We start from the raw sequence: 12,904 nt of genomic DNA, 5'->3' as shown, positions 1-12,904 counted from the left end.
ATATGGGGTTGCAGAACTATGGTTAAGCAACCCAGCATCTCTACTCATAATTACGCTTCAGAAGGATTTGTTCTTTCAAACATAAATGCGCATTCATGCACAAATGGCATTGGGGAAGGCATTTTAGCAGAATAATGTATTGCATTGTAATCTGCCAGTCAAATGATAGATTCAGAGATGGAGCTGAGAAGAATAAATTTATTATTCTCCTATGATAATGCAAGGGAATTTGGGTGGTGCTGCAATGGAAACCCTCCAGCTATTTCTCCTGAGACCTCCTGGTCATTTGCCCTCTGTTGGAACACAGGTGAGATGAAGGATCCTGTTCTGTCACCATTCCAGTGGAATTGTGGGGTGGCTGGGGCAGATCCATAGCTGTCAACTTTCAGATTTGAAAATAAGGGATCAGAAGCCTCAAAAATAAGGGATCAGCAGCCTCACCTGTCCCGGGGACAGTCTACGGGATATCTAACAATCCGGGATAGCAGCGGGAAATGGAATAAGGGAATTTCCCGCAAAAAAAGGGGAAGGTTGACAGCTATGGGCAGATCCTGCCCTTCACTTCAGACTGGAAATTGTCTAGGTTGGCCTGGGATCAGTAAAACATTTCTTTCTGCAGCAGACCTGCGTATTAATGAGCTAATGTAAGTGAGGTATGAATCAACCCTCGGAGTATTTACACACAAATTAGACTCCTAAACTCACTTCAGTTGCTATCAGAGTGAAGCTATGGAATGGCACCTACTGGCCAAAAGTAGATAGGGATACTTTGAGGGAAGAACTTGCTGTCATTTGTTCAAAGCAACTCGGTGTGGTGGAGTTTTGAGAGTTGAGAGCTACATAAAGCATTTGGGAAGTGTAAGATGTGGCTTGGCATGCCAAGAGCTTATTAAATTAAAAATAACATTTGGAAGAGTAGCTGGCAGCTCCACCAGGCAACCTGTTATGCTCATTGCCTGCAGTTAGTGCATTATCCTAACATTTGCTAGGGAACAAAGAATAACAAGCAATTAAGCATGCCCTTTGTAGCATCCAAGTCCTGGTTCTCTTTATCTTCCGCCACCGGTTGTAGATGAAGTGGAACGACATATTGAGAAAAGAAAAACAGAAGCAGATATTGGGTTGCACCCACCCACAAGGGGTTTGCAGAGCTTTCAGTAGACAATAAAGACAGTGCTTGTTATGAAAGAAAAGGTAGGGTAATGAAACACACACATGCACACACAAAAACAACAATTTAAGCCAAATCTTAGTCCTCAACTGCAACCTTCTGAGAACAGTAGCTCAGGAGGAATGTGTAAAAAGAAGCCCACTTTGCCACCTGCTTATTAGAGCACTAGGGATGTGGGTGGCACTGTGGGTTAAACCACAGAGCCTAGGACTTGCAGATCAGAAGGTCGGCGGTTCGAATCCCTGCGATGGGGTGAGCTCCCATTGCTTGGTCCCAGCTCCTGCCAACCTAGCAGTTCGAAAGCACGTCAGCGTGCAAGTAGATAAATAGGTACCGCTCCGGTGGGAAGGTAAAGGGCGTTTCCATGCACTGTTCTGGTTCGCCAGAAGCAGCTTAGTCATGCTGGCCACATGACCCGGAAGCTGTACGCCGGCTCCCTTGGCCAATAAAGTGAGATGAGCGCCGCAACCCCAGAGTCAGCCATGACTGGACCTAATAGTCAGGGGTCCCTTTACCTTTACCTTTACCTATTAGAGCACTGAGTAACTTTTTTCATTTTTTCATTTTTTACAATCATTCCATTAACAATGAACTCAGGTGAGTGAGTGAACGCAGGCGAGAGAGGCAAAACAGGTCCTCTAAGAAGCAAGAGAGGGCCATTAGCATACTTGGAGAAAGTTTGAAATCTGCAGAAGTCTAAAAAAAAATCTGTTTAAAAAAAAACCTAAGAGAAGGTGAAAAGCAGCTTGATAAGGACTGTGGGCAGTAGCCACAAATACTGAATTTCAATTGGAAAAGAAAAGTGGAAAACTGAGGAAGTATGCCATAGAATGGCTTGCTTCAGCCCTTCACAGTAACTTACAGTATCCTGGAGGTGGCCAGAGATGGCTGGCACCCTGAGCAGGAATACTCCTATTTGCAGTCTTTGTTTTGATTGCAACTACTGTACATTTGTTTTTCACTGAGATTCCAGTATACAAGTGTCTAGAGAGCCAGTGTGGTGTAGTGGTTAAGAGCAGTAGTCTCGTAATCTGGGGAACTGGGTTCGCGTCTCCGCTCCTCCACATGCAGCTGCTGGGTGACCTTGGGCCAGTCACACTTCTTTGAAGTCTCTCAGCCCCACTCACCTCACAGAGTGTTTGTTGTGGGGGAGGAAGGGAAAGAAGAATGTTAGCTGCTTTGAGACTCCTTCAGGTAGTGATAAAGCAGGATATCAAATCCAAACTCTTCTTCTTCTTCTTCTTGAATCAATAAACTGGTGGTGAGGTTAAGCGGGGTCGTTTTCTTATAGGTCCATCATGTAGCTGAGAAAATCCCAAACAGCCCACCAGTATCCCATGAGAAATACATGGCTTAAAATTTAAAAAAATTCTCCCACGAGCCCAAAATATCTAGGAAAGAGGAGGCTACTGGCCAAACCTTTTGAGTGGTTAATTGCCATCGCCTTGCCTCCCTTCAATCAGACCCTGCACAGAGAGACAAGTCATCCTGCCATGTCTCTATAGAGGATGTAATTGGATCATTCAATCATTCCCAAATTACCACCCACATCCGTGGAGAGTGGCTGAAAAGAGACAAGCCCAGAGCAGAAATTTACCATGGAAAATCGCCTGCCCTTAGAGAAGGCTGCCTCCAGATCGGAACACTGACTTGCTTTGGGTACGTAGCGTAACTTGCTACTCGAGCATCCTGCACTGAAGAACCTGCACCTGGTGAGGTTTGGGATAGATGTCCCGCATAATTAAACATAAGTAAACATACCTGAGTGTCAGAATGAAGGATTCCAGCAATTTTAATTTGGGGGAAGAAATGGAGGCAGTGAGAGATTTTACTTTCTTGGGCTCCATGATCACTGCAGATGGTGACAGCAGTCACGAAATTAAAAGACGCCTGCTTCTTGGGAGAAAAGCAATGACAAACCTAGACAGCATCTTAAAAAGCAGAGACATCACCTTGCCAACAAAGGTCCGTATAGTTAAAGCTATGGTTTTCCCAGTAGTGATGTATGGAAGTGAGAGCTGGACCATTAAGAAGGCTGATGGCCGAAGAATTGATGCTTTTGAATTCTGATGCTGGAGGAGACTCTTGAGAGTCCCATGGACTGCAAGAAGATCAAAACTATCCATTCTGAAGGAAATCAGCCCTGAGTGCTCACTGGAAGGACAGATCCTGAAGCTGAGGCTCCAATATTTGGGCCACCTCATGAGAAGAGAAGACTCCCTGGAAAAGACCCTGATGTTGGGAAAGATTGAGGGCACAAGGAGAAGGGGACAACAGAGGACAGGATGGGTGGACAGTGTTCTTGAAGCTACCAGCATGAGTTTGACCAAACTGCGGGAGGCAGTGGAAGACAGGAGTGCCTGGCATGCTCTGGTCCATGGGGTCACAAAGAGTCGGACATGACTAAACGACTAAACTACAACAAAACATAGCTGAGTGTCAGAATGAAGTATTCCAGCAATTTTAATTTGGGGGTGGGGTAGCATGCCCCAGGGAGAATCAACACTGCTATGGATGGTAAAAGCTTAGTGCCACAGCTGCTGTTAAACAGCCGACCTATTGCGCGAGGAACACAAAAGCCAGTCAGCCAACCAAGGTACCACACACACTGCCTTGCCCCCATAATTGAGGAGGCCGGGGCCATGCGACTTGCAAGGTACCCTCAGTCTAAGAGTAACACTTCAGAGCTTCTTAATGATTTCTAAAGAGCCCCCCCCCCATCCTTTGCTCATGTTTATTTATTTATTTATAAGGATTTAGATCCCACTCTTATTCTCTATGGGTCATGAGAACAGTGTACAAGAAAAACAAAAGCAAGGCACGATAGACAACATAAGCTGAAAACACAGGCACCAATAAAACTAGACAGGCTCCAAAAAACTGGGCTTTTTTTTTAAAAAAAAAAAGAATTTTCGCTGCCCAAAACACAAGCAGGGAGAGAGCCATACAAATATCCTGCAGGAAGGATCTCCAGAGTCAAAGGGTCACTACAGAAAAGGCCCTGTTCTGTATTGACACCTTACAAGTACCTGCAGAGGCAGTGAGAAGGGCTCCTGTGGAAAATCTCAGTTCTCTGGCAGCGTCATAAAGAGAAAAGCAGTCCTTCAGATAACCTGTCCCAAGCCATTATGGGCTTTATATATCAAAATCAGCACTTTGCATTGCACTGGGGCTGAGTAGGTTATCAGTGCTGTTGATACACATTTTGGGTGGGGTGGGGTACCAGGAGTCCTAAATTTGTCTTTTAAATTCCAGCAACTTCTAAAGCGTGCTTTTGCTGGGTGCTGTTCTGCTTCACCTCTTTTGATGAAAGCTATGGCAAGCAGAAGCTAGATTAATCGCATGTGTGGACCCTTCCCTCCAGAAAGCCCTGGGGAAATAGATCTCATATAGCCGCTTGTCTTTAATTAAAGCTTCCGAGTGCAGATTCTACACCAGCCATTCATTACAGCACATGTTCAGCTCTTTCAAGTGATCTCCTTACAGATTACAGACTTTCCAGAGGACTGGCAGATTCAATAAGGCAATACGCAGCCAGTTCTAATGCAATGAAAATGGCACTTAGCTCAAAGAGGCTGAATAATTGTTCCTGGGATCAATCTCTTTTTGGTGGTTCGTTGCAGCTGAACTTCCGACTCCCTGATTCTTTGATCAAATGTAGACAACATATACCGTAAATGGCCATTAAAGCCTAAGGGCTTCTGTATATGTTGTATGTATGTTATTTTCCAGCCCAAAGCAATTGCTCCATTTACATTTTGGACACTACAAACAGTGAGTGCAATCCAGAAAGTACGGATGGCGATGGCAGTGGGAATTATTTGTAGTTTTTTGTACAAGGGGCCCCCATTCATTTCAGCAGAATCTAAGCAGCTGTTTAAGGTAAAGGTACCCCTGCCCGTATGGGCCAGTCTTGCCAGACTCTAGGATTGTGTGCTCATCTCACTCTATAGGCCAGGAGCCAGCGCTGTCCGAAGACACTTCCGGGTCACGTGGCCAGCGTGACGAAGCTGCATCTGGCGAGCCAGCGCAGCATACGGAACACCGTTTACCTTCCCGCTGGTAAGCGGTCCCTATTTATCTACTTGCACCCGGGGGTGCTTTCGAACTGCTAGGTGGGCAGGAGCTGGGACCGGACGACGGGAGCGCACCCCGCCGCGGGGATTCGAACCGCCAACCATGCGATCGGCAAATCCTAGGCGCTGAGGTTTTACCCACAGCGCCACCCACGTCCCACTAAGCAGCTGTTTAAGTCCTACTAAATTTGGTAGAATTCAGAGCCCCTTCAAAGGCTACTAAAGCCAGTTCTTAAGTGCATATAACTCCGCAGTAGCAATAGTAATGAGGTTTCAAGCAATCCTGTTTGCTTAATGTGCCGAGAAATGAATAAGCCTTTTAGCAGAACATGGAACCCTTTCATGGTGGAAGGAACAAACCAGGAAGTCTTTCATTATTTATTATTTTATTTCATAAAATTTATATGCCTCTAGATTGTTTTTTTTTATTATTTTAAAAAAACCCTTCAAAGTGGCTTACAAAAGACAGAACAGTAAAATCAAGAAAAATCCATAACCATACTTTTAAACATATAAAAGTCAAAATACTAAAACAGATTAAAATTACAGTCCCTAAACTTTCTAAGCTTCTGGGTAGGCTTGTCTAGACAAGAATGATTAGTTATGGTTTCCTTGTTTTGTCCAAACTGAGAAACTATGGTTAAGCCAGCATATTAAACGACTTATTCACGACTTATTTGGAAGCTGTTAAATTATTGGAAGACTTCCTAGTTTGCTAGCACAAGGGGAGAAACTACGGCTGCATTCATACTATACATTCCCCAAAAGACTCCTGGGAAATGTAGTTTACTGCTCACAGAGCTACAGTACCCTTAACAAACTACATCTTTGGTGAATGTTGTATGCTTTGGAAGCATAGTGTATATGCAGCTTATGAGGCTGTGTGTGTGGCCAAAAGGCTCATTCATATCTTGCCTTATATTAAACAGGCAGATACGATCATCCAAATATAGTCTGTGTCAGAGCAGAGACTAATGGAAACGGTGGTCTTTCTAATAAATTAAAGCCACTACAACAAATATATATATACAGAGAGAGAGAGGAGAGGGTGATAAGCTAACAGCACCCATGTTTAATTTTCATGTATATCACTGCTCATCTAAGCCAGAATGCCATAGAAAGAGTTATCCTATTACACTCATGATCAGTTTCGCCCAGTGAGCCGAGCTGAGATTTGCATTCTGGTTTCCCTAGTCCAGCAGTCTATCCAATGCACCATAAAGGGAAAACCTGAATATGGGCTGGCTATACTAGAGAAAAAGTGGAACAATTGAAGACAAACAATCTCGTCCATTATGTCCCCATATTATGGGAAGTCATGTTGGTTCCTTGGGCTCCCAGCAAACGCCTCCTGTTGCTATTTTATTCTGAATCACTTTAGAAGCATCTTATCATATGTCTTGTCACTGCATATATTGCAAAGGGGAAAAAGCCACAAATTATGTGCATTAGCACTGTACTATGTATTCTGGACCCAGGAAATTCTACCATGCAAAGCAGATAAATAAGATAAGGTATAACCCCTATTATGGGAAGGAAGGGTAACAATATCAACACAGATTGAAAAGGCTTTGGGGTCCTTATATCTTGATGTTTAGCAGGAAGGTGGGAGTTAACAGGAGTGACTCCCTGCATAAGACAAGAATCTTTGAACCAAACAACTTGTAGGCATCTTCTGCTATAGTGACATCCCATCCATATCCATGACACATTCATAACTTTGAAGGGAGGGAAGTTAACTAAGAAAGCACAACCAGTATTTTCGCCCCCAAACTGCTATTTGAGAGGCTAAATCAATCACTATGCCTAATCACCACTACATGACTCCCAGAAGAAAACAATCTTGGCTGGGATGTCAAATAATTCCACTCTTAATTATCAGCCAGAGGCCAATGTATAAATATAGGGTAAGATAGTGTATTTGACTGCATTTCAGAAAGCCAGCAAGAAGGGGGAGGCATGCCCAATATTTTGATGTGTGTTACACTCTCCCAGGGCAATCTTTTTAAAATTAGAGGTTGTTTGTACTGCAGCCTTTCATTCCCCCAAATATATAAACAGTGAGTAATGAACTGCCTTTCTTTCTTTCTTTTTCCTTTCTTTTCTTTTAAAAAATACCTAACTCAATTACAAGGGCAATTTCCAAAGCATCAAAGACAATCCCTTTGAACTATCCTGCAACTTGCATATACACCTGTCATTGTTGACGTCTTCTCCATGCCAATCATTGCATAGGTTCAAAGTCTTATAAGGAATCTGTTATGAATTTGCAACGAGAACTTAAAGCAGAGCTGCATTTCTCACCCGTCTTTGAGCCATGCAGTGACTCCCACATGTCATATTGCACATGGAGAAAATGTGTATGAATAAACACCAAACACCTCAGATCAGGGGTCAGCAACCTTTTTCAGCTGTGGGCCGGTCCACCGTCCCTCAGACCATGTGGGGGGGCCAGACTATATTTTGAAAGGGGGGGGGAATGAACGAATTCCTATGCCCCACAAATAACCCAGAGATGCATTTTTAATAAAAGGACACATTCTACTCATGTAAAAACACGCTGATTCCCGGACTGTCCGCGGGCCGGATTGAGAAGGCAATTGGACTGCATCCGGCCCCCAGGCCTTAGGCTGCCTACCCCTGCCTCAGATACTCACAATAGACTTGCAAATTGCAGGCTGTTTAACAGAAACCTGCCATCACTAGGACTGCTTGAGCCAATCACATGACTTTATTTTGGATTTATATATTAATATATTACAAAAATGGACTTTTATCTGATAGGGTAACTGAGATCCCCAGTTCAACTGTTCACTTTTAGCAGGGGAGCAAAAGAGGTGACCCTAGTCTGCTCCACTACCACCATGTGTACAGCCCAAGGAGCCAAGTAACCAGAGAACAAACCAACAATATTGCAGCTGGGGCTCAGCAGCGGAGAGGAAATGGCAATTAAAGAATATGCTATAGCGCAGGGAATTTCTGAAGTCGCTGTCTTCTTCATAGTAAAATCAAAAGTAATTTAACTTTTCACCCAGAAGAAGCAACCATTTTTCAGGTTTCCCCCCACTGCTGTAATAATAATAATAATAATAATAATAATAATAATAATAATTTATTCCTTATACCCCACCCATCTGGCTGGATTTCCCCAGCCATTCTGCACGAGTCCCAACAGGAGATTAAAAATACATTAAAACATCAGTCATTAAAAAAGACTTCCCTAAACAGGGCTGCCTTTAGATGTCTTCCGAACGTCAGATAGTTGTTTATTCCTTTGACATCTAGTGGGAGGGCGTTCCACAGGGCGGGCGCCACCACCGAGAAGGCCCTCTGGCTGGTTCCCTGTAACTTTGCTTCTCGCAGTGAGGGAACTGCCAGAAGGCCCTCAGTGCTGGATCTCAGTGTCCGGGCCGAACGATGGGGTGGAGATGCTCCTTCATGTATACTGAAGTTATTTCTATTTAGGTTAGTATTTCAAAATGTCACGTGCTTTCTTATAAGGCCCTTGCACAGAAGCAAAACTTGGGTCCACTTAACTCAGTGTTGTCTACACCAGTGGTAGTCAACATGGCCAGAAGTCGCTGGAACCCGACTCCCATATTCCCTGACAACTCACCATGCTGGCTGGGACTGGTGGGAGTTAAGAATCCAAAACCATGCTGAAAACCACTGTCTGGCTACAGGTGTTCAATTGGCATACTGTTGGCATCCGTCTGTCTTGAGAGACAATGAAGTGCGCCTCCAGGGGTGAAGTCAAATTGCTACGTTAGCAGCACTGAAGTGACTTCCCTGGCAAGGAGCAAGCCTGGGCTGTGTGTATGGAGGTCCTGGACTGCCCAATTGACAAGACCACACACCCCCCCCCTGGCATTACTGATGTGGTCCAAAGGAAAGCAGAACAATATGTTTGGCACCGGCATGGCTGAAGGAGTTGCCAGAAGGAGGTTACAAGGCACCATCCAACCATTTTAGGGACTCCACTCCAGATTACCTTAATGTCTCTTTCCTCCTCCAGCCCCCCATCATTATCCTGTTTCTTTCATTCAGAACCTATAAATAGCGTTTGTGCGCCATGAATAATGATGCTGTAATTTAATGAAAGTGACATGAAGCACTGGGGCGCTGAACTGGGCATCTGGTCCATCAAGAACATTTGGAAGGCTTATAAGGCACACTGCATTAAATAATGTTTATGTACAAAGCCCTTTCAAAATCCACCACACCAGCACTTCTGGTGAGCTAGAGAAACCAGACATGTCAGAACAATTGTTTTAACAAGCTGCCCCCTTCCAAGATTGATTTCATATGCGACTAGCATGCAGCCTGAACTTCAATCAGTACCTTGCCATCTGAAATTTTGAAATAAACGCAACCCAAAGATGTCCAGGTCTCAGAGCACACAACATAAAAGTGGGAGACCACAGTGATAATTACATAAAATTATATTTATACCCTTGACTTATAACTGTGTCACTTAAAATCTTCAGGAATGGAAAATGCCTTCTAAAAATGCTTTCTGCCAAGTCAACAAGTTGTTTTTCTCTCAGTCTTATGAGCAGGGGGCGGCAAGGTTTACCTCGCCTGGGGTGGTTCACTCCCACGGAGATCGCTCCATGGGCTGGATTGTGTCTGTGCAGACGTGATTTTCGACGTCTTCACATACATAACTTTCGGCGTCTGCGCATGCACAGACGCGATTTACAGCACTGCAGAAGCGAGTCCCCGCTCCACGCTGTGCTGGTTTAGCGCAGTGTGCGGGGACTTGCCGTGCAGGCGGCTCGGTTTGGGGGTGGCTTGTGGGCCATTTAAACAACCCCCGTGGGCTGCTTGTGGTCCACGGGCTGCCGGTTGCCATCCCCTGCTTATGAGTGTCTCCCCCCTTTTAAAATACTTATTAGGGGAGGAAGCAAGGTTTTCCCCAGCGCAATTTTTTAAAAATAGTATCTTGTAAGGTAGCCTGGTGCTCTTTTTTCCTAGCCTTGTGGTTTTTAAGCATTCTGTCTTTAGGAAATAGTTTTAACATTTGCTTATCGATAGAGTAACCGCTGAACTTTTTCGTATGGGATCCCTACATGGTGCAAAAGACTCTGGGGTTTGTTTTCAGAAGCACACTAGGGCTTCATCATTGCTCTCTCTGAATGAAACCCTGTGGCAAGAGCGGCAGCATTCCCTTCCATTGCAGGGGAAGGTCAGCAGGAATCTCTCTCAGGCAAGCTTGTTCACTATTATAAATGCTCTCACTTATAAACTTATGATATGCGAGGATTCCCCAAAACACAAGAAAACGACTGCCCTACCACATCAAAAGGCAACAGGTGACTGGTCTTGTAAAATATACTTAAGGTTGATCAGGTTATCTTAGCACCTGAGACAGAAAATCCCATAAGCAGTAAAAATCTGACAAGAAGTAGAAATGCAATAATAATGCATTAAGTAAAACTTGCTGCCCTTTCCTGACATCCAGAGCCAGTCACCTGAGTGGACATCTCACTCTGCCTAATAGTAGAGCTAGGCATAGGCAAACTCAGCCCTCCAGATGTTTTGGGACTACAATTCCCATCATCCCTGACCACTGGTCCTGTTAGCTAGGGATGATGGGAGTTGTAATCCCAAAACATCTGGAGGGCTGAGTTTGCCTATGCCTGGGCTAGGCCTACTCTGAACAATCAATTTATGGCCGTCACTGTGATCCATCTTAAGCACCTGTTTGCTTCAGAATAATACAGTCATGGTTCAGGTTTACAAATAGAGAGCTGGATGAAGACAAGCAGAAGATGAATATGCTCTAGAGGCATATCATGAGAACTGCTCAGACTGCAAATAGTTTAGTCCATGAATAAATCCACATTACGACTAGTTTTGAATGAAGTTATTTTTTTGGCACTTGGGCTACGATTCTGCGCATTGAATTTAATGGATTTATCCCTCAACAATAAGCACAGCACCAGGCCATATGAATGATTTAATCTGCAGGTGTAGGTGAGCAATCCTTTTATAGAAAGTGCTGGTTTATTTATTGTCTAGACTACTCAAAATACAATTCCAGTCATGGTGAATAACTGAGCTGAATAGCTAAGAACTTCACATTCTACCCATATCGAAATGCAATAAAGTTCTCTTTTATTAACATTGCAAATACAAGATACAATATTGTTTCTATTTTTTAATATACGGACCTCATATCATGAATATAAGCTCCCCTTCCACCTCAGTCCCACCCATACTAGCAAGTTAAGCATGGGGTAATACCTCAAACACTCATGAAAACTGAATTTTTATCCAGCCAGAAATCAATAAACGTGAGTCGCTCTGACTCTCCTCACATCATATTTTAAAGGAGTACAAGCCAGGGAGATGCTGATCTTCACAGTGGGGTCACCACAAAACAAAAGGCTGCACAGCCCTTGTAATTTATTTGCTGTTTCCTGACATACTTTATAAACTCATTATTCTCCACCCCTTGCCCTATACTGATAAAAGGAAATAAACCAGAGATATCAAGTCTAAAATCACAACCAGATGGGCAAAGGGCAATGAGAAGAGATATGTAACTAATTGTATACCGATTCTGCTGCTCTTTTCGGATACAGTCCACAACGCCGTCCGCAGTTGTGGCAAATGGAGGATAGACATGCAAGAGCCACACACACGAAAGGCCAGGAAGGCAAAGATGCACACATTGGCTCCACTTTCTGACACCTTCCATGAGCCGTTTGAACATGCGCCACTGAAATTTTACCAGAAGCTTCGAGTTTGGTTTATATTAAGTGGATTTGCCAATGACTGGGATGCAACGGTGCCAAAAGAGAACAAGCAAAAGCAACACTGTAGAGAAAAGCCATTCAAAGTGTTCTTTGTTATTCAAATCAAACATATTCTATTACGATATAAACAGCTCGCTTTGGATTCCCTCCCGCTGTTTTCCCCACATGGAGGGCCAATTTCTTATTGAGTGAATAAGCCCTCAATTTTATTTAGAAAGGAAATCAGAGGCACTCCTAGCCATGGTTTATCACTCTGGTAAGGGGGGAAGGCTTCTTAAAGGAAATCTAGCAGAGACTTAAAGAAAATGCATATGTGCTATCACACATGCTTTTCCCATTTCCTGATTAGGAGAAACTCAACAAGTGGTGGGCATGTGGATTTCAGGTTGAAGCTCAAACAAATTAGGAAAACGCACATTCCCTAGGTGTCTGGAAGCTCACTTTATTTATCTTCCTGCTGCTGATGTCCTGGGCTGATTAATTTTTTTAAAAAATTCCATTTACTCTAACAAATGCTAGCTAAAGAACATGGCTGGGAAATGTTTTAAAAATCTCACACAGTCTCCATACTGCAAGTTCAGGCATTGCCAAATCTCTTCAGAACAGAACTGAAACTCTCTTATACTATTTTGGTAGTAATGTTAAAAAACCAAATCTGAGATGTCACAAACGCAGATATGTGTTTGAAACCAGAGTCCCTTTATATAGTCTATATAAAAGGCAGTGCTACATGACATGCCAGCAATGCTGCTGTCTTCTTTTCACACATAACTTGGAGCCGGGAAATATATTGAAACCACTATATCAGGCATAGGCAAACTTGGCCCTCCAGATGTTTTGGGACTACAACTCCCATCATCATTTGGGGTGACCTTCTTCCAGTTTGTTACTGC

General features: G+C 43.7%; 1 protein-coding gene across 1 annotated transcript in view; it reads right to left on the bottom strand.

Annotated features, from left to right (window-relative positions):
* The window catches only part of ITGA9 (integrin subunit alpha 9), a 231,898-nt gene that overhangs the window by 94,762 nt on the left and 124,232 nt on the right, over positions 1 to 12,904 (bottom strand). The window lies entirely within an intron of this gene.

This window comes from Podarcis pityusensis (assembly GCF_964106645.2).
Source record: "Podarcis pityusensis genome assembly, chromosome: 12".
Lineage (NCBI taxonomy): Eukaryota > Metazoa > Chordata > Lepidosauria > Squamata > Lacertidae > Podarcis > Podarcis pityusensis.
This window is presented reverse-complemented; position numbering and strand designations above follow the sequence as displayed.